Here is a 23,557-nt window from a genome sequence, read left to right as displayed (position 1 = left end):
AAAAAAAAACAATGGCTTGTCACTAGGATCTGAACTTTAAAAATTCGTTTTTTTTTTTTTAAACCTTATAAAGTCCACTTATATCCCTTTGCTTCTCAAGACCATGTTGTGGATTGAACTTAGAAACTTTAGAAAAAAAATCATTAGACTTAATTTTTTTATAGATAAGTATTTTAATAACTAAACTTTTCTAAAAATGGTAACTTTTTGAGCTTCAAAATTTTCCATTAATACCACCGTACTGCTATGCATGTTAATGAATATTTATTAGCAGCATGAACTGAAATTTATACAATTACAAGTTTTAATCTGAATGAGTTATAAAATATCCCAATTATACTTGAATCGATTATTTCAGAAAGGGCAGAAGTCACATTTTTTTTAAATTTGAGTTAGCTGTGTTTTTCCCATATTTGTATGTAGAGACATCGACTAGTGTAGCAGGGAAGTTAATCCTTATACAACAAAGCAGTTTATTTAGAGGTTTTTACTTGGCGACAACTGTTTTTGATTACCAACATTTATGTTATTTAAATATTCGATAGAACATCAAAGGAACGGTTTCAGGCTAGCTACTTTATACACGGTTTTCAAGAGAGTATTACAAAGTGTAACGCTTGTCAGCTGAACTACCTTTGCCAATATTGAGTATAGAGGGAACATTTTTGTATTGTGGTAAGAAATAACAAATATCAAGATGATTATTCAGTTCAATTTTGAACATAGTCACACTAATATGTACATCGAACTTGGTACACAAAACTAGACAAGAGAAGGATAGAAAAAGTTATTTTCTTGGGGGATATACTTGATGATTATGAATGTAGTTTTATGCAACTTGTAAAACTTTTGCTGTTTATCTTAGTTTCTTAGTTTTTGTATTTTTTTTTTACACCAGACTCTATTATTTCAATAAAACAAGACGAGAGAAAGAGCAAAATACGCAATATATTTTCTTAAGACAATGAATTTATGAATACGGACTTGACTAATATTTTTTGTCTCTTTGTTATATATATTTTTTATTCTCATAAATCATTTTGAAACAAATCTATTTCACTTTATTTACGTTTTCATCACTATAAATCAGTCTTTCGGGATATTTATTGCAGAAAGGGCATAAGTCCAAATTAAAAAAAAAAAATATTTTCAGTGACGAAATGAAACGTAATATAATGCGAAGTAATGATCCTACTTGTGGCTCGATTAGTCATAAAAATTTTCGTAGAATTTAGTTCATTTCTGAATGAAATAATCGCTTTTTATTGATCCCTGAATTGCATTCGTTGGACTTATGCCCTTTCTGAAATAATCGATTCACTTACCGTTTAGTGCGACTTTTTAAGTTAATATCATGAAATCCTAGAAACACACATTGAAATTGATTCATGGACGTTTAAGAAGATGAGTAAAAGGTATAGGATTTAAATTATTATCTTTCGTATAAATTCCCATAAATTGTCAACTCTTCGCTATTATTCAACTCAAAATATTCCAAAACTATAAAACTAAATTCCTCATTCATCTCAAGGATTAAGGTGGCATATGCTGACACATATTCTTTTAAGAAAAGGATAAAATAGAAGGGTTTTTTCTTGACGAAAGGAATTCAACATCTATCGATGTGGATGACCATCGATTACAGCATTTCATCGAATCAATCATCTTTGGGCGATCGGCGGAAGCTATAATAAGCGTCAGACAATTGCTGCACTTTCACGAAAAAGATATCTTCTTTCTGAAATATTGCTCGGCTTTTATTCGATGATTTTTATCGTTTTTTCCCTGTCCATGACCAAAAGAAGGATGGTTTTTGGTTTTAAAGTTTAGATTTTTTCACTGCCTTTTGAGTTTCATGCTCGATTGGTAAGATTTGTGAGTAAGTTATGAAACATATTTGTTATAAAATGCACTAGAAATGTGCTGTTGGGATTCAGCATAAGAATAGAAATTTACAACTCAGTTTATTTATGTATACAAAAATGTATATACATTGAAGTTGGGGCTTTGTCATTGTTAAATTGAGCGTCAATGTTTCAAGCGACGCAAATGAGAAACTGTTACGCATGCTTGTTGTATTAGAATTTGTAATTGTGTAAATAATGAAATAATATGCTGCGTAATATAAAATGGTTGATAATGTAAAATCGCACACTCACACACTTAAAACTGAAAATAACTTTTATGGTTCTTTTTCTGGAAATGTTCCGAAGTTTATTATTTCCATAGTTAGAAAAACTGCAAAAATTGACAATAATGAAGCAAAAGTAACTATTTCATATAGTATCAACACAACAGTTTACAATCAGGACGTATGAGCTTCTAATGTGCAAATTAGTACAATATGATGCCTTCAAACTTTGAGACAGTGAGAAGCAAAAGGATGTAAGTGCCAATATTAAAACTGTGGAGGTAAGCAACCAGTACAGATTGTAGATGAACCTCTCCTCTGTCTTGGAGTAATAGATAGTACTAGTACCCCTGGTAGGTGCTGTTATGCAGCATGATTTAAAAAAACTTTTCAACGAAAGCATACCTGGAATCACAAATTAAATCAATTTTAGAAAATCTTGAAAATATCCATTTACACCCCTTTGCTTCTGCCTCATACTCGTACATTGCATTATTAAAGAACACGGTACATTGAGTTTTAGGAAAATAAATATTGATTTAAGTAGCGTTATTACACTTTCTTTTCCCTTTGTATGTATGACCACTTTACCCCATGGGTTGGGAAAAGTGGTCATAACATGGGGTAAAGTGGTCATAGTTAAAAATAGATGCAAAACCATGATAAAAACCCCTAATATTTGTATATTTCGGTTATATTTATAGTTACAAGTATATGCACAAGCATATGTGTGTATACACGAGTATATACGTATCGTGTAAACATTAGTAAACACGTTTATATATGAGTAGATACATGTATGCATCAGATACATGCATGCACGTGCATACAGAAGTATATACGTGTATACGCGAGTATATAAGCATGTGTACGTGATTACCTACAGGAGTGTATACGTGTCTACACGAGTATATACGTATCACGTGTATGTACGGGTATATACGCGTGTAAACGAACATCATATGAGTATCCACTTGTATCTCGAGTATATACGTGCATACATGAGTACATACGTGCATATATACGTGTACAGTAGACGCATACACGCATATATAAGTGTACATACACACATGTACGGGTATACACGAGTTAATTCGTGGATACATCCAGTGTGTGTTTGTACGTGTCTACTCACATTGTGAAGCACGAGTATACGTATTTATACGTGCAAACACGATCATATACCTGTATAGACGTATATACGTACATTTACATGCATACACCAGTACATGTATGTATACACGAGTATATAAGCTTATATACATGTGTGCCTACAGAGTCAATCCAAGCTCTTGGGAAAAAATCTAAAGGGTGTGAGAAGGGAGGATAAGAAGCAAAGAATTATAAGGAACTTACGTTCGCTGACTCACTACATGCACACAAAGCAAGAAACTGATGGATGCTAAACAAATCACAAATTTGTTACACAAAGATGTTTTTACTCAAGATTTTAGTTTTTAAGAAATATTTAGAGCAAATGTTAAAAGTTACGGCCTGTAGTAGCTCTAATACACGGATCGCAACAAAGGCGCAGCGGCTGATGAAGGTTTTTCAAAAGTCTCGTTATTGTAACAGAGCGTGCTTTGTGATTGCGATGCACATGTATCACAGCTGCTGGCCGCAAATTTCATCAATCGCTTTAAAATTTTCTTGAGACCTAAAATGTTGTGTAAAATTGTCTTTGTGTAATAAATTTGTGAACTGTTTTGCATCTATCAGTTTCTGGCTTTGCGTGCAGGTAGCGCGTCAGTATTGTGTTTGTGATCATATGTTCCTTATGATCCTTACTTCTTATCCTCCCCTCTAACACCTTTTAATAATTTGCCCAAAAGTTTAAACTCACCCTGTATACTTGTATATCATATGCTCGAATGTGTCTACTCGAGTACGTATGCGTATATACGTGTCTACCTGAGTATATAAGTGTTTATATATATGTATATATATACGAGTATAAGCGAGTATATACGTGTATAGTCGAATGTATATCTGTATAGAGTAGAAATACTTGCAGACACCCATATACGTATTTATTGGTGCATTTATGTGAATACGTCTATATACGTGCCTACACGAGTATATATGCGTATGCACACGCATATACTCGTATATTCAACCCCATTTACTGTAAAAACAATACCTATTAAGTGAAATTAATATATAATTTATTTCTGCCTTATACTTAATGATAAATTGACATTAGAAGAACAATACTTGTTAAGCCTAATATTATGACCACTTTACCCCATCTTACTTAAATTGTCCTAAAAAATTATCTAAAATATATTCAGCTAACTGCTAATGGGTAAGAGTTTTTGAGACATGTAGGAAGCTTCCTATGCAGTCAATCTGTTCATAATTCTTACAAACAAAATTTCCCAAGGAAGTTAAAAGAGGTATTTAGATTTGAAAACTTTTCATATTCACACAAAATATTTTTTTTTACCAAATAAAATTTTGCCAGTAGTAAAATTTTGTACTTAAAATGTAGTTTCTCACTGCCTACTCTATAATAAAATTTTCACATTCATTCGGACATTTATTTCAATTCTATAGTCATTTATTTGACGAATGACCACTTTACCCCATTGACCAATTTCCCCCACCAGACCCTATAGTTGAACAAGTTGCGATTGCAGTCGAAGCATGTCACAAAATAAATTTTGAACTTTTTTGTCTTAAATTTCAAGAAAAACCTTTTTTACGTATTAACAAAATTATAATACCATAGATATTTACCAGTTAAAATCAGCCCACCTCCCCAATTATCAAAACCCGATATCGTTTCAAAAATGCTGTCAATTATACTCACGAACTTCATTTAAATGTAGGAATTACAGTCAGTAATGTAGCGGAACACGTGTTTCTGGGTTATTTTTATTATTTTTTATGATCATTAAAGTTTTCTGTATAGTTTAACTTAAAGTGCATATTGCTACAAGAATTTTTGTACAAAATATTTTAAACAAGTGTTTGAGAAGAGGGGTGCCCCTTACGCTGTACATTTTTGCTATAAGGGGTAAGTAGAACCCTCCATAATAATGGGGATTCTAAAATCAAAATCAATAACGAAATATTTGTTTTTGGGAAATACAAGACAACTAAAATGACTAAATAGGAAATGATAGATCAGCTACAAAACTACTAAAGCTGGTGATTATGTATTTGTGCAATTTAACATCAAAGATACAAAGTAGTAATATATGAAATACACCGCCAGCTCAGTCATTTCCAGCCGAGGACTGCAGTTTCGTGCTTATTAGCACCAATCAGCCCGGCATAAGAAAGTGACTGAGCTGGAGATGGAAAACCTCTTAACGAAACCAAGAGTGCGAAACAAACTGGTAGCTAATATAGAATTAGCAGACCAAACGAGTGACCGAAGCAATGGTTCGGTTCAACTCGAAGATTGAACGCGAGGAAAGGTATATTCAGTAAATTACCGGCCCATTAGCCAGGGCTAAAGCAGAAATACGTGAAATACACCGCCAGCTCAGTCATTTCCAGCCGAGGACTGCAGTTTCGTGCTTATTAGCACTCATCAGCCCGGCATAGGAAAGTGACTGCGCTGGAGATGGAAAACCTCTTAAGGAAGCCAAGTGTGCGAAACAAACTGGTAGCTAATAAAGAATGAACAGACCAGACGAGTGACCGAAGCAATGGTTACGTTCAACTCGAAGATTGAACGCGAGGCATGGTATATTCAGTAAATTATCGAACCATTACCATCCCATGCCGGGCTGATGAGTGCTAATAAGCACGAAACTGCAGTCCTCTTCTGGAAATGACTGAGCTGGCGGTGTATTTCACGTATTTCTGCTTTAGCCCTGGCTAATGGGCCGGTAATTTACTGAATATACCTTGCCTCGCGTTCAATCTTCGAGTTGAACCGAACCATTGCTTCGGTCACTCGTCTGGTCTGCTAATTCTACATTAGCTACCAGTTTGTTTCGCACTCTTGGCTTCGTTAAGAGGTTTTCCATCTCCAGCTCAGTCACTTTCTTACGCCGGGCTGATGAGTGCTAATAAGCACGAAACTGCAATCCTCGGCTGGAAATGACTGAGCTGGCGGTGTATTTCACGTATTTCTGCTTTAGCCCTGGCTAATGAGCGGTAATTTACTGAACATACAGTAATATATAGGTCTATTGTTGGAAGTTGCTAAAAATTTCAAAAAATACTGCTAAATTTGCACGAACGAATAGAAATAGTGACACTTTTTATTGGCCTGTTGCATATGATTTTACAATTATTACTGAGGATGAAGTGATAAATTTTTCTTAGCCAACTTTCAATTGTCGCATCCATTTAGTGTTTCCATTTTCTTTTCAAATTATAAGTTTTGGCTAATTTACCAAGCCTATAGACTTTCAATAAATTTTAAAAATGTAATTGTTTGTATTTTGTTTTGAAATATTTTTATCATACAGATTTAAGACGGTAAATATCTCATAAATGGATGCATTTTCAAAAAAAATAATTCACACTAAAAATTTACATACTTTATTCAGGTGAAGCCCCCTTACCCGCTTTTTAGATACGCCTAATTTAAATTTAAATAAAAGGGGGTGACCCCTTACGCCTTATTATGAGCTAAGTGGAACACATATTTATTAAAAAAAATTAATTGACAAGAATACTTAAAGAATTATTTCAAAAAATAAGGATGAAAGTTTGTTTATTGATATGCCCAAGATAAAAGAAGGCAATGAGTTTAATTTTTTTTCTTTCAAAACTATTGTATAAGGTTTCAAAAAAGAAATGTTCTCGAAATAGGTTCCACTTACCCCAAACAGCCCTATATCTTTTCGTATAAAAAGTTCAGGTTTGAAATTTGAGATTTTTTTTGTATTTCAATCAAATATAAAATTATTTCATTCAAATGTAAAACAAAGATAACTTTGTTAAGCTCAAAGTTAGGAAACACAGAAATGCTGTTTTAGTGCATCTTTTGGAAAAAAGAATGCACTTTATAATTTATTCTTTGTTTACTTCTGTATAAAATAATTTAAATACTTTTGATTAAACCGTTAGCATTTATCTTAAAAACAAAGTAGAAGTAATAATCTAAATCATCTTGTATTGCAACTGCAATTTCTATCTAAATTGTACTTAATACACAGAGATTCCTCATTAAATACTCCTTTTGTTGGAAGTATCTTCATTTTATGGAAGTCAATTCGAAAAGGAAGCCTTGTTCTAAATTTAAAAATATATGTTAAGCCAAATGCGATAGAAAATTGGTTAGAAAGGAAACGAATCGTGATTTGCATTTTCATTGTCACTTCTTTTCCTTCAGCGATATTAGAGAGCAATTAAAGCACATTGAGAAAGTTAATGCTGAAAGAATTCGGAACACTAGAAAGGGTTTCTCCATTTAATCGCTGCCAAATGAGTTCACATTATATGAAACATTCTTTTCACATTATGTGAGCAATCATGCTTAAAGAAATCTGGAGAATTAAAATTAAATGGAATGATTTCCAATCAATTTCGTATTTAGTTCACGAGAGTTAAATGTTAGTTATATGAAAATTTTGTCTTTTAGAATGCTCTATTTTTGGCCTACTTTGTCGTAACTTTAGCATAAAAAGGTTTAATGTATTTCAAGAATGTCTCGCACAGAGAAAAGTACAAAAACAAATATTGTACATAAAAGTGCAAAAAGGTACAATGAGAAAGACCGAATTTAAAATGGAGTTTCGGTTTAAAAAACCGTGTGCTCGTCAGGCTGTACATCCGTCTATTCCTTCCCCTTATCCAATGACTTTCATAGCTATTCGACTTTTTTTTGTCACGGAAAGACTTCATGGGCTGGGAAATGTCCTTATTTTGTTTTAAAGTTAATCTTCCTTTAGCTTAATTTTTACACAGAAATTAGCATAAGTGCCTACAAGAAAACTTAAAGTTTATACAAATCACAAACGGAAAGGTAGACTGGATTTAAATGTACACAAGGTCTTTCAATTTGTTTTGGGCAAACCTATTTGCATAGTTTAAATTTTATAATGAATATATTCAACAGAAACTTCTGAAACTACAACTATATAAGTTTTATTTGGAAAGAAAAAAACCTTTCTGATACGAAATTGAACTTAAAAGCACTGTACAAGTTTGTTAATGCCAGCACCAATTGCAAGAAGTATGGTTGGAATAGTAGATCATTCCGTAGAAGTAAGGAAAAGTAAAATAGTGAAAGATTCACTTTGGTTTTAGTTCCACCTATCAGATAATATTTTAGTTATTTAGTATCACATACAGTCTATTTCAGTCGGGGAAAAATACCACCGATGATTTAAGCGTATGACAATGCAAGCATTTTTCAAAAATTGATGCTCTTATAACATTTTGTAAGTCAAAAATTATTTTTGTTACTATAAAATGATAAAAATCTTGTAAAAACATTTTTAATATTAATTAGGACCTAATATTCTATGAAGTATTCTTGCACTATCATTACACTAAGGCTAATTTGTACTTTACATATTTTTACAATTAGTCAAACTCACTGTGTCCAAAAGTATTAGGACACTTTCAAAAATGCTCCAGCTGACATTTTCCAATAAAAAATATATCACCTTTGCGCTTGGGGGAATCAGTAAAAAATTGAGGAAAAAAATGATTTTTGATCATGATTCATAGTAAATAACCGAGAATAAAAAGTAATTTCACAAATTAGTTCGCTTACTACTTACAAATATTTTGCATACGTCCGAGACAGTATCACAGATATTCATGAAAATATGAGCATGAGACAGTATCACTGATATTCATGAGAATATGAGCATTTCTTTCACAACTACGAATTTTATTTTTATTTAAGGATTTTTGACTCATAACACGAAAAGTTTCCCCTTAAAGCTTACAAAACTTGACAGCATACAAAATAAATATAATACTAAGATTTGAAGTTAAAATTTTTAAAATGTGATACAATATGGACATTCAAAGCAATTTTTTACTGCCCATGTGCAAAAGATAGCAACTTATAGCTTTCATGATCTAAAATCCGCAGAAAGTTATCAGCTATCTAATGACCCAATTTCAGTAATTTTTGTATAGACGACGAATCGTGTGCGGTCATTCGCAAGTTTGCAATATTTGCTTTTAATCTTTCAGTGTGACTCATGATAAAAACGGATTATTTCCGAACGATCCATCTCGAATGTTCGCCTATCTAAGAGTTATTCAAATTCGGCTCATGAAATCGCTGATAACTTTCTGAAATTTTAAGATATTCAATTGTAATGTGAAATAAGTTGAAGAATCTAGTTGGGTTTTAGATTATGAAAATTAAATTGCTATTTTTCACGCATGCGCAGTGAACATTTAATTGCTTTAAATGTCTATATTTTATCAAATTTTCAACACATGAGTTTCAAAATAAGGTAGTACACTTTTCTAGTATTCTGTCAAGTTTTCTGAAAGTTTGGTACGTTTTGATGGAAAACTTTGCTTGCTAAGATCCAGAAACGTTCAAATAAAATTCGTAATTTTGAAAGAAATGCTTGTATCTTTATGAATACCTGTGATACTTTCTCGAAAGTTTGTAAAATATTACATAATGAGAACTAATTTCTGAAAATTACAGCTTATCCTCAGCTGTTTACGATGAATGATGGTCAAAAAACATTTTTGTTTTCTTTAAATTGTTACTGATTCCCAAATCGCGAGGGTAAAATAGCTTTTATTAGAAAATGATAGCTGATGCATAACTTTAATTTTACAAAAGTTACAAAGCAATTGGTCTCTTATTTCTTGAGAAATCCTTAAAAATTTGAATTTTTAAAAGGGTCCCAAAGTTTTTGGTCATATAGCGTAGATGCGTGGCAAAGTGAATGGGGGCAAAGTTGATTTCGTTTACTCACTCAAACATTTACTAAATAAATCATGAATTTATTTATTGATGAATTCTTTTACATTCCTGCAATTAAAAATTCACTTATTTATTCATTCATTTACTTATTTTATTATTCTTTCTCTGGATTACTCATTTATTTTTCTTCATGCATTAATTAGTTTAATAAATATTTTATTTGATGTTTCATTATCTTTTTATTTACTCATTCAACCTTTTATTGAACTAAAATGATTTATTTGATCAAAAATATTTTTTATAAACGAGTAGAAAATATTTCATTGGAAAAATATTTAAATTTTTAATCTGCCCCATAAAAACAAAATGAAAAATTTCCGCTTTTTTTTTTGTATGCAAATATTTACCGGTGAAAATTAAAAATCCTTCAGTGAAAATTAAAAAGAAAATACAATGTTCTTTCTTTACGTACTGTAATTTTCAAAACGAATCTCCAACTTGTTTTTTTTTTTTTTTACAGCTCACCTATTTTAACTGTTTTACTCTGCCCCACATTCCCCAGCTTTCAAAAAGATTAGGTAATGAGGGCATAGACGTGGCTGCTTTACGCAACACATTGTTGTATGCGATGCATTAACTTCAGAACTCGCATGATGTCAATTTTTAGCCTACTTTCCCAGTAAAAGTCAGAAAAAGAAGAAAAACGCATGAAAGAAGGCTTAATACACCTTAAAAGTATCGCGAAAAGTCAAAAATAAATAAAATAATTAAATAAATATCGAAAAATTAAAAATTGGAAAATAGGGTATTGAGATGGGGGAAAAGTCTGTCGGTCTGTCTGTCTGCCCCCTCCCCCCTAATAACTTTTGAATGAATAGTCCGATTCGAACAAACGTTTTTTTTTGTTCGAAAGATCTCGGCGAGGACACCTCATTCCCATAGCTCACTTTTTGATTTGAACTATTTTTTGTTCAATTCTGAACAATTCAAAAAAACTTAACATTAGCGCCTACGGGGAAATTCAAGGCAATTCCGAACTGTGGGGCGGATTTGCCTCAAAGAAACTTTGTAGGAAAAAGCTTTTGATGAAAAACTTGTATATAAAATATCTTTTTGATTTGAACAATTTTCCGTTCAATTTTGAACAGTTTAAATCCCTTAACATTAGTGCCTACGGGGAAACTGAAAGTCAATGTAGATTCCGTACTTGAAGGCGGATTTTTTTCAAACAAATTTTGTTGGAAATAGCTCTTGACGTATCTTATGTTTCTACATAAAGATATGCGCAGACGATTTTTTTTTTTGACAATGAAAAGTATTTCTTTAAGTTGACATTTTATTGTTTTGATTTATTTTGGTAAATGCATTAATTCATTTAAAAAATTATTTTTGGCAACAGGTGAAAAGGAAACAAATCTTTTTTTTTTTTGATACGATGTATTTATTTTAATGAGTTTATTAATTTTAATTATTTTTTCGTTTTGAAAGCTGTTAAAGAATTTTTTTAATGGAAAAAAGTGTATTAGCTGCTTTTTTTAAAAGGTGGTGCTTTTTTTTTACAGGAATATTTTATTCCTAGAAATTAGCTTAAAATATTTTTAAAATATGTTTGAAACAATTTGCGATTTTAGCAATTTTTGAGAATATTGATCAGGTACTGGAAAGTAGTATGGGTATACGGGAAAGTAGGCTCGTATACTTCTAGACGGAACTTCTTGTTAGTCTTCACAAAAAAATTTTTTTTTCGGTTTGGTTGATATTTCTCTTAATCTGGCTTTCTTACACAAAGAGCTCGTTACAAACTTGCTTCAACCATATTTCGATTTTGTGACGATGCTCTTGTTAGATACCAAATTTCGCTCAAAAAACACGTTTGAGCAACGATGGTGATTCGGCTTGTTCCAAAGCTCAGTTTGATTCCTCCCGAAAAGATGGCGTCTTTTTTACTATCAGTACCTTTATTGGCAATTTCGAAACAAGAACAAATATCGATGTTGCTATATAATGTTTTTGTTTCAAATAAATAGGTTTCAGAATCTGTAGTAATCGTACAGAATTTGTTGTACACGAGGTCGTTTAAATTATTTTAAGGCAAATTTAAAAATATTCTTTTTCTTTTTCCTTTTAACGAAGACGAAAATAAAAGTATTTTTCCCGTCCATCATCTTCATTTTATTTGCGTTTTTTTTTTTTTTTTTTTTTTTTTTTTTTAAAAAAGCTGTATTACAAGATATCTTCCTTACCTCATCAAAACATGATTTGAAAACGAAAAAAAAAAAAAAATCCTTTATCATACCATTCTTTTGCGATTCATATATGACATTAAATCTTAATTATGTCGAGTTAGATAGCCTAAAATTATTTTCACGGCGTCATCAAAATGTGTGGTCACGTATGAAAAATGCGCAGCCATATTTCAAGCATTGTCTGCACACATTAGTCGGTCGGATCGTTCCTTAAACTTATTTGAGCCCACTTGACAGTTTGTTGTTTCTTTCCTTTTTCAAAAATATTTCTAATTTGTGTTCGTTCTGAGATAACTAATTTATTATGGAAATTCACTACACCCCTTCTATTAAAACTTTATTCTTTAATTTACTGCCTCACGGATGTTTCTCAATTTTAAATGATTCACTCTGATTGGTAAAAGAAAAGGTACCATGAAAAGTAGAACGAACAACAAAGAAGTCCGCTTACATTAAACATCGGGAAATAATTATCACGTTCCCAGTCTTACTACAACTCGTTAGCCGGTTCCTAGTAATTTCCATGTGTCTCTTCTTTCTTATTTAACGTATTTAATCGGATGTTTCCACGGGCTTTTCTTTTAGATTGATTTGCATAGCGCAGCAACTCTTACGCAATCGCCAAGAAGACTAAATCGGGGTTAGTGTTAGGAAGCAGTTGATGCGGAAAGTTAATGGAAAATCGATGATACAGTGCGGCGGATAAATGAAAGATGTGTTTTCAAAAAAGAAACGGTGGAAGCTGCAAAAAATATATTTTTAGATTTCAACTGGAAAAGCGAGATTTAAAGTTTATTTCTTATATGCAGAGACTGTCGGTATTTTTCATTTTGGCGAAATTTCTAAGCAGAATGGATTTTGGTTTAGTATCTAAGCAAAAAATAGGATACTCAGGAGCAAGATATTTTGAAAGATTCGCAATTATGTCTTTTGAGAAAAATGTCCCGAGTTTGCTCTGAGCTGTTGGTTTTGTATTATCAAAGTCGATTTTTACCGGAATGCGCGTGCGCGACGCAAAGGAGGGAAATGTGTTTATGAGTCTATGTATGTGTGTTTGTTCCTATATGGCGTTGTACAGGCTAAACCCCTTGGCAGATTTTGATAAATCTTACGTTAATCGATTTGTCTTAACCTTGGGAGTGTCACAAAACACATGACAGTAATCAAAATTCACCATATCAACAACAAGGTCACATATTGTTAGTTCGGGATCGTGTCGCATGCTACCTGCGTGCTACGCAATATGCGACAAACGCAGGTAACGTTTTCGCTGCCTGATTTTTTTGTTTACTAAGTCTACCAATTCAATTTTCATCTCTTACATTTTGCATTTGTTTTTGTCGTGATTCAATGGACTGAGTTTCGCGACCTGTACTCTCTTGACGGGCTTTTTTAGTTTTGGTAGAAAGATTTGACTGACGACTTATCCTCGCTGTTAATATAGCTGTAGTTGACTTAAGTTCGTGCATTTTTACTAAAGGTCAAGCATATGTAGCATAGACCTCCCGATAGAAACAAACTCTCTCAATGAAATGACAAGATTGTGAAATGTACCGTATCATAATCATAATAACTAAGTCAATGAAAATTAACTAAAACGTGTCAAATAAATAATTGTTAAACAGAAACAAAAAACCCGACTGCGTAAAAAAAAAAAAAAAACTAAAAAGAAAAATATATAAGCCCATTAGTTTAGAATATTATTAAGTACTACTGAATAACTACACCGTTGAAACAGTTTTATAATCGGACATGGATAAGACAAATCATAAATTCAAAAGCAGAATAGAAGGATCAACAGTCTGGGCTCATTCAAATTTTACGAGGTTCCTTGACTGGTCAAAAAGGAATGGGTACCGACTGTTGATCCTTCTGTTATGCTTTTAAATTTATGATTTGTCTTATGTGTGTTTGGATTGTAAAACTATTTCACTGGAGTAGTTATTCAGTGATACTTAATAAAATTCTAAACTACTGGGCTTATTTTTTTTTTCCTTTTTAGTCTTTTTGGTTTCTACGCAGTCGGGTTTTTATTTAATGATCATTTTTTAAAAAAAATAGTATTGAATGTGCTTGAAACATGTATTCGTATTTTTCCTCATTACATTCAAAATGTTACTTATTGCTCTCAAATACCTGAGGTAAAATCTGTAATTTAATGCAAGCATAAAACATACTTAGCTAGCAGCGTTTATATTATTATTTTTTTTAAATTAAGGTCTATTTTTCTACTGTTTTCGAACATACTTTAAATTTGTTCAAATATTTTGGGACCACGGTTTCAAAAGGTAAAGAAGACCCATATTACGTGTAATACGATGAAAATATGACATGTAATATGGGTCCAACATGTCATACTTGGCAAAACCCCATGTTAGGTTTTCTGACAAAACTACCTCTTTTTGATGACTCTTCCAAGTGCTAAACATATTCCTTTATTTTGAGATTGGTCTCAAAACGCCAAACTAATATATTTTCGTTCATCAAAACGTCCTACATATTTAATGTTATGCGTTCGAAAGTTTTTTAACGCAAATAATTAGTAAAAGTTAAAAAACAAAATACCGCAACCACAAACAAAAGTTTAGTCCCAAAAAATAGAAATATAAATCCGCATATATTTAACTGTAATAATCCTAAGCGCCAATTTTATTGAGGGTATATAATGCGTACCACTGTGTTTAATTTCACATAGTAGTTGCAGGTGGATGTGGGTCAAGGTGAAATGGGTAAGATGGCTGGGCTTTACCAAAATGAACCGATTGGAAATTTGTTTTGAAAATTACAGTAGAAAAAGAAAGAACATTGTATTTTATGATACAATTTGCATTGAAGCTTGAATTTTGTTTTTGGCAGTTAATTTCAGCTTTTTTTTCCATGGGGAAAGTGAAAAATGAAATAATTTTCTATTGATATATTTTTTATTTGATTATAAAAAGCTTTTTTTTTTATCAAATGAATCTGTAAATAAAATTTTGAATGGATAATTGAAAAGAAAATAGAGCAATAAACGAATAATTAAATTACTTTATTATTATATGAAGAAAAACAAAAGATGGTGCAAAACAGTGAATGAATAAGAAAATACGTAAATGGAGAAATGTGTACGTGAATTACTACATGAAGGAATGTAAATGAGTAACTTAAAAAATGAATACGGAAGTGTTTTAGTAAATGATTGAGTGAGTAAACGAAATAAGCTATTTCACTTTGCCCAGCATGCACCCACTACTTTATTTTTAGAAAAACATTTCAAATACAAATAAGCTTAATATTAACTAAATGAATATTGCACCACACATTAGAAAGTCCTAATTCATATTTAAAATTTTCGTAACAAGAATTTTATTATTTTACAATACCAAAAATATTATTGACTTACAACAAATATTACAGTAGGCGTGTTAATTTTTGTAAAATTTCCTGTGTTATCACAAACTTTAATATTTGGCGGTATTTTTTCCGGACTGGAATGGACTACATGTGCAACAGTATTGTTAAAATATTACCAGATAGGTGGCGCTAAATGCAGAGTAAATATTTCACCTTTTCACATTGCCCTGCTAGTTTGTTCTGCCCCGCATTCTCTTACTACATCAGCTAGAATTTTACTACATATAGCTCGAGTGGAGAAACAAAGTCGTTCTCATGAATAAGGCACACAGACAGCTGTTAAAACGAGCTGCATCACATGACTTCCTTTTACTCCAATTTAATGTCACTTTCTCATTATTGGCAGTTTTTATGTGATTCAATAGTTTACTTTCTAAATATCACCAACAGTGGCCAAATTAAAACCATACTTAAAAATAAATAAATAAAAAAAGTTGTCACCAAGTTGGCGACAAAACTTGGCGACCAAAGGAATGGCGATATATCGCCAAGTGTCTACCAAATTATTACACCACTTGAGTTTACATCGAAATTAACAATGATTTCAATCCAAAATTTAAAAACGAGCTAATGTGTGCCTCACATGACTTCCTTTTACTCCAATTTAATGTCATTTTCCCATTATTCGTAATTTTAATGTGATTCAATAGTTTACTCTAAATATTACCAACAGTGGCCAAATTGAAACCAGATTTAAAAAGAAAATCGCCAAATTTGTCGCCAAGTTGACAACAAAACTTGGCGACCAAAAGAATGGCGATATACCGCCAAGTGTCCGCCAAATTATAACACCACTTGAGTTTACATCAAAGTTAACAATGATTTCCCCCCAAAAAGGGGCAAAAGACCCCCTTTGGAGCATCCGAATGCAACTAAAAAGAGAGGTGCACAACTAGACCCCACTAGAAGTCTACGTACCAAATTTCAACTTTCTAGGACATTCCGTTCTTGAGTTATGCGACATACATACGCACATACAGACGGCACGGGAAAACTCGTTGTAATTAACTAGGGGATCGTCAAAATAGATATTTCGGGTGTCTGTACGTTCCTAGACATATATCCACGTGTGGTTGGGTTAAAAAAAAAAAAAAACTCAACATTCATTAGGGAGTGAGCAAAATGGAAATTTAGGCCGTTTTTTGAGTGAAAATATTTTTGCGAATACAATACTTCCTTTTTTTGTAAAAGGAAGTAAAATATCACAATGGCTTTAGCACATAAAAAAGGTGTTAATTCGTTGAAATTCGAAAACTTTTTAAACCTAATACTTCCTTATTTGCATTATGTATAAAAGAAAAAAAAGCAAAACATTTCGAAATTGGGAAAATGCGCTATAAATTACAATATTTTTCACTTTATTGTAAAATAGAAATTTAAGGGATCGGGGCAAGAACGTGATAAGCGGCACTTCTCCGAAAATGAGCTTTTTTGTCTAAGTGCTGGTTTTATAATTCAAATATATATGACAATGGATAACGTCATTTGTAGAAAAATATATCTGGTTTTAGTATTGAAGAATATAGAATGAATAATACCTATAAAAATATTTGTAGAATTTTTTAAAAGTTAGAAATTGGAATACTGAAAAATTCAATCATGTGGCATATCACATTCTTGCTCCGAGCCCTTCATTTCTACTTGAGCAGTATTAAAAATGACATTCCTATTTTCTTTTCAATTGATTTAAGGACTATTATGGTAAACTAGCAGAAATACCCGGCGTTGCCTGGGTCGGAAATAATTGTGAGAAACAATCGGTACTTTCATTCATTTTCTGTTTTAACTGAAAGAACTCAAAACACACCGCTTTGATGTGATTAAAAAGCGAGCTTCTTCCTTACCCATAAAAGTCAAAAAGCAATAAGTATAACGAACGAGATAGTATTCAGTTAGAAACGAAAGCACGAGATTTGAGCATATAAAAATTGGAAGAATTTCCAAAATATGAACTAACAAAAACAATGGTCACTAAAAAAACTGTGAGCTTTATTTAATTAAATAGTACACACACACAAAAAAAGAAGAAAAAAAAAAAGCTCTCTACTATGTTTCCCCAAAGTGTGGAAACAGTAGAGTTTCCAAATATCTAAATGACTTTAAATTCATGCTTACTCTAGAGAAGCCTTGATTCAAAATTTTCATTATGATTACTTTTAAGGTTGCTGTTGTAAGGCAACGAATTTTCGTAACAATGTGTTTCATATTTAATCATTTAATATGGAAGTTACATGACATTTACTGTTTTAGAAATAAAGTATAGCCTATGTTGCTTCCTGATAATGTAGCTATCTGTGGTGAAAAAATTGTTAAAATCGGTCCAGTAGTTGTGAAGTTTACCCCGAACATCCTTACATACAGAAGTAGCCATTTATGTATATAAATTAAACAAAAGAAAACGTGTCCATCACTCAGCTAAGTCTATTCTACGTCTAGTTTTGTTCTTTGTGAGTTAGTCAATGTAGTTTCAAATAAAAAAAAATTAAATTTATATATATTTTTATAATTTATCAAGCAAGGTCTCAGAAAAAAACTCAATGATATATAAAAAGCATCAATGCAATCATTAATGAATATCCAATTATGCTAACGTATTTCGTTAATTATCTTGTCTTTATAACGAATCTACATTTCCTTCGTACAATACAAAATCGAATGCAAATTGGGAAGAAAATAATGCAGACGGAAAACTCTTTTTTTTTTTAATTAAATATTTTATGGAAAGACAAACCATTTTAATATCATTAAGGGAAAAAGTTTTGCAAAAAGGTTTTTTTTTTTTTTTTCATCCGATCGATATCCGCTACCTGAACAAATCTCCCCCATGTTCTTCAACTAATTACCTTCTTTTTAGTTAAATTCAATTTCATTACGTTTTGCTTCAGTAACCAATAAACATAAGGGTGCATTTATTAATTAATATTCTGTATTTTAATGTTTCATTTTGGAAAGTTTTTTTTCTAAATAGGTATAAATATTGAAAATATTATGTTTCAGCTCTTTTTTTCTAAGTAATTATTATTGATTATTTGCTAGATTTCGTGTAGTTTCTTACGTATGTTGTTGTTAAAAAATAATGTTGGTCATATTTTTTCGTACTTTGCAAATTAATAAAAGTTCTACTCTTTTATTTTTTTATTTTTTTGCGATTCTAGTTTTTGATATCTCTTACAAAAAATATGAATAAATAATGGGGAATAAATTAATAAAGAGTTGAAAAATTTATATCATGTTCCGTAACATAAGAAAAGTGCTAGTAAGTTAATTAAATTAGTCGAAACAAATCAACTGCAGAGCAACAACATCAGAACTGCAGCTTAATTATTTTTGGAGAAAAATGTATCTGTAAAAAACAATGAGTTGCAAAATAGTATAATTTATTTACAACCTAAGATCGTTCACAGTTACACAGCAATGAAGATGTTCATGATGGCTATTTCATTTCGGTTTGCAACAAAAATTGTCTTTTTGTTTTAGCAATCACGCTTATTCATAGACGCTTCATCACGCTTATTGTCATAGAATTATGTCCAAATCCTTTGATTTTTAGTTTTCTATGCTTATAACTCAGGCGTCTATGTGCGTACGAATCGATTTACAGTCGGACCCCGATTAAACAAATTCATCGGGTCCGACACTTTTATACGTTAAATCGGGGTTATTTTTAATAGCGGGGTGTGGAAAGAAAATGCACTTAATTTATCTAAAAGCCCTTGTAAGCAACTGCGCAATTCTATCCAAATAGAAAAAGTGTACACTTTTTGTTCAGCATTCCACGAATTATTACACACTAGTTAATTTAAAATTTTAAAGTACTGAGTAATAGATGTTTGATAATTTCCTTGATAGTTGACTCTAAATAGTTCTCTTTCGACTTTATAGAGAGAAGAAAATACTGTACCATTTACAACCTGCTGCATGAAGCATGCGATAGGTTTTTAGTTTCCGGGCCATGTAAGGCATTTTGATAAAGTAACAGTTTTAATGTGCGTTTCATTATCGCTTTCTGCATCAGAATCGCTTTTCATTGGTTGCTCCCTCACCCTTCAAAAATTTCCGATTCCAATAAAAGTGATTTTCTGCTTCGAACAATATGGATATGTCTTTTGGAAAACAATCCAATGTTTCCCAACTCAAATTGACAAAAAAACAATTGAATTTTTTACATCTTGAATTCAAATTATGTTTTTCGCTGTCACGAGCGTGTGTGTGTATGAATGCGCGTGTGTGTTTGTGTAGCTGTGTGTGTGTTTGTGTAGGCGCATGTATGTGTGTAGGCGCGTGTGTGTATGCATGTGTGTGCGTGTTGTCTATGCAGTGCTGTGTGTATACGCGCGCGTGTGTGTGTAGGTGTTCGTGTACGTGTGTGTATGTAGGCATATATGTTTGTGTCTGTGTGCAGGCATGAGTGTGTGTATGCAGGAGTGTATGTTTGTGTATGTGCGCAGGCATGAGTGTGTGTGTGTGTTTTAGTCTGTGCGCAGGCATGAGTGTGTGTATGTGTAGGCGTGTGTGAGTATGCGTGTGTGTGTGTAGAATATGGACGCAACCTGGAGACGGTTTTCGCAAGAGGAGCAGCATCGTGAGGCCGGCCGACGTGACGGTGGTACTGGCAGGTGGAGGTGGTGGGAAAATAAAATGATAGGAATTCAAAACAGTCAAATGAGAACAATAAGCAATCGTGATTGCTCAAAAATAATAATAATAATAATAATAAAAATAAATAAATAAATAAATAAAAATAAAAAATGGCTTTTCAAATGGTTCGTTAATTTGGGGTTTATTATTCGTTAAATAGGAATTTTTGTTTTCATTTTAATCGGGGAAAATTTAAATTCGCTAACTCACAAAATTCGTTAAATAGAGGTGTCTTAAATCGGGTTTGACTGTATTTATAAAGGAACTTATCGATGTCACACAATCTTTTTATGTGAATTCAGTATACAGCACACAATATCCACCATCCCGCATGAAACATCCAGCATTCAGCCCCTGGCATGCATTTGAATTTTGACTCCTTGAACTCAAATTATGGTTACGATAAAAGCCATTAGTAGAAACACACCCATTGAGCGGGGTCCTAATGCTGTTCGTGATTGCGAAAATCATAGTTAGAACTCAAGTTCTCAAACTGCAAAATATTTTTAGGGAATGGGGGAGGAAAAAACATATTTTAATTCTGAGTCTGACTACAAACGAATTTCAGGTAATTTGTTTAAAAAAATGCATCCAACGTCGTCATATTGTACGAAAGACATCAGTTGAGAATGTGGATTGACACGGACCGTAATTCTAATTTTCAATGTTTGAAATTTCCTAAAGCTTAAGCCAAAATTCATGGTTGAGGAAAATAATCCTGATGCATATAATAGCGAATTCACTGATCGAGTAACGCTGTGACGTCATCAACAATGAAACTTTCGCCATAGCTGGATAATTTGATAATATTTTTGGTAATGTTTGACATGCAGGGAAATGCTTTCTTTCGACAACTGGCTGAACTGGATCCGGTAACTTAACTGTTTTACTGGTAAGACTGCCATTGTAGGAGAATGAAGAAATGGTTTACAGTGAACGCTATTTACTGGAGTTGAGAGTTAATCCACTGGAGTTAGGGTTTAAATTTCAGTTACCAAAACATCATCAAAGTGGCAATTGCTTCGTTCAAATGTAGATGCAGTTTTCAACCGTCATACCTTGACGGGAGATTTTCTAGTTTTATCAATAATGTCAATTGTCAATGTCAACATCGCAATGACAGCATCTTTATGAACAATTAGATATAGGTGGTGATGGTGTTTTTTTCTTCGTTAAATTACTATCCGATCTGAGAATTACCGGTGGTTCATGTTATGCTGCTTTCTCAATCACTTCTATTTTTTTTTTATCAGTCTATGATATAAAGTTAGGATTTAAAGGAGAACAATGCAGTTTTTTAAACGTCTTTTATACACATAATTTCTCTCAGTTCAATGATTTATAAGCATTTATCGGACAACAGAATTCAGAATTAGAATTTCTGCATTTCTAAAAGAGTATTCTAAGGAAATTCAGTGTTTTAAAACTCATTTGGAATAAAGTCGCAATGCAGGGTAAATTTATTCTTTCAGAAGTTGCTATAGGCCAATTGATCAGTTTCAAGTACTAACTAGTTACTTTGGGAGTGAAAATTACATAATTATTTTATTGTCATAAAATGCAAAATAATAACTAATAACAATGATGCGTAATACGTGAAAGACAAATATTAATTATTACTAAAGTAAGTTAAAAACTGAATCTTCTTGTTCTTTTATTTTACTTTTATTACTGCACAAAAGAGAAAAAATAAAATAAAAGCGCATAAACCGTTTACAACATTTTAGCGGAAATATTTCTAATCTTCGTAATTTTCCCGAACTTAATAATAGGCTGTTCTGGATGCATCATTTACTGCATCAAATTTTAATAACTGTGTTACACAAAAATTGGTTTCTCGCAAATTGCTTAATAACCCAACAGTGTTTCTCGTTAGATTAATACTTTTCACGATTTTATCACCTCCTTCAAAGATTTTTTTCTTATCTTTATCTCAGATAATAAGGTTTTTATTTTATTAGCTGTAGAGTGAAAAGAAGGTTAATTTAAAGACGTAGATAGACAACGTTCAAGTAAATGTCCATCGAAAGCTCTAAAATGAGTGGTGGTGTTTAAAAAACTATTGCCATTTTAATTTAGGGCTTGTTTATTTAGGATTTGTAAAGCAATTTCTTCGTTTAAACGGTGTTATATTAACTAACTGCTACTGGAATTATGTTTATTAAGTCTTATATAATGTTATGAACAGTAAGTCTTATGCAGTACATAATCATCCTATACTTTACATGTAGAGGGCAGTAGGCAAAATAATACTTTTCTGCTTAAATTCTAAGAATATTTGCAGCATAATTTTTTGAACATAATAAACGAGAGGTAAAACATGAATAAATATCAGAAAAAGTGTCATTAACATCATCATGCATATTTTCGTTTTTACATTAAAGACAGCAATTTTGGAATTTAAACAACTGCACCTTCTGTTAATACTACATTGAGCTACTTTTGCTGCTTTGTGTACACGTTTAAACGTTCATTTATAATTATGTTAGACCAAACAAATTTGCACTATTTTTTCCTGAATAGTGTAAAGAAATGAAGTCTCTCATCCAAGCGTTAGATTCAATGCAATATTTATATAGATATTTTTTCGAAAGATAAAAATTACGTAACCCGTACAAAAGAATTGTCTTGAAAAATGAATAAAAATCATATCTGTATAGTTTTTTTAATTGACGAAGACATTGCAGACTTAATAGTGTATGAAGTCTGTATGTTTCAGTCATTTGATGGAAAAGAAACAGTTTATCAGTATGAAATTATGGTACGGTAAATTAAATGTGCGTGGTCTTAACAATAAATATAATATTTATAGGTCGAAGTTGAATCGCAACCAAGTTAAATGCTTTAAAAATTGAAATACTCCAGAAAGTTTCAAGGAATTTTTTGGACGAAATTAAGTAGAAGACCAGCAGGTTGGCGTAGTGATAGACATCTACCCTCAAGTTTGCGCACATGGCTATTCAGCATGATAGTTTTCCTGTAAGTACCATTTGGCTTATGTATTTTCGGCTAAACTAGAAGTTCCAAATTTGCATTTAACAAGCAAGATTGCCTTCATTTGTTTGTGAACTGTGTCTTGAAAATTTTCATCCGGCAATGACTATCCCCGGATAGTAGTTCCGCACAAAATAATGCAGTTTCCTTAAGTCAAAAGGACTACTTTAAGTCGCCTAAACTGAAAGAATAAGCAAAAAATATAAATATAACATGGACCCTGATTATATTATAACCAATATTTATTTTCCAAACAGTTTTTTTTTTTAGTTTTTTTTAATGTCCGATTTTGGAAATAAAGGCGTTGTCTTTGACTTCACCTGTGATGTACTTTGTCGT

Source organism: Uloborus diversus, chromosome 5 (assembly GCF_026930045.1).
Source record: "Uloborus diversus isolate 005 chromosome 5, Udiv.v.3.1, whole genome shotgun sequence".
In the NCBI taxonomy this organism is placed as follows: domain Eukaryota; kingdom Metazoa; phylum Arthropoda; class Arachnida; order Araneae; family Uloboridae; genus Uloborus; species Uloborus diversus.
The sequence above is the reverse complement of the archived record's forward strand: the minus strand, read 5'-3'. Positions refer to the sequence as shown.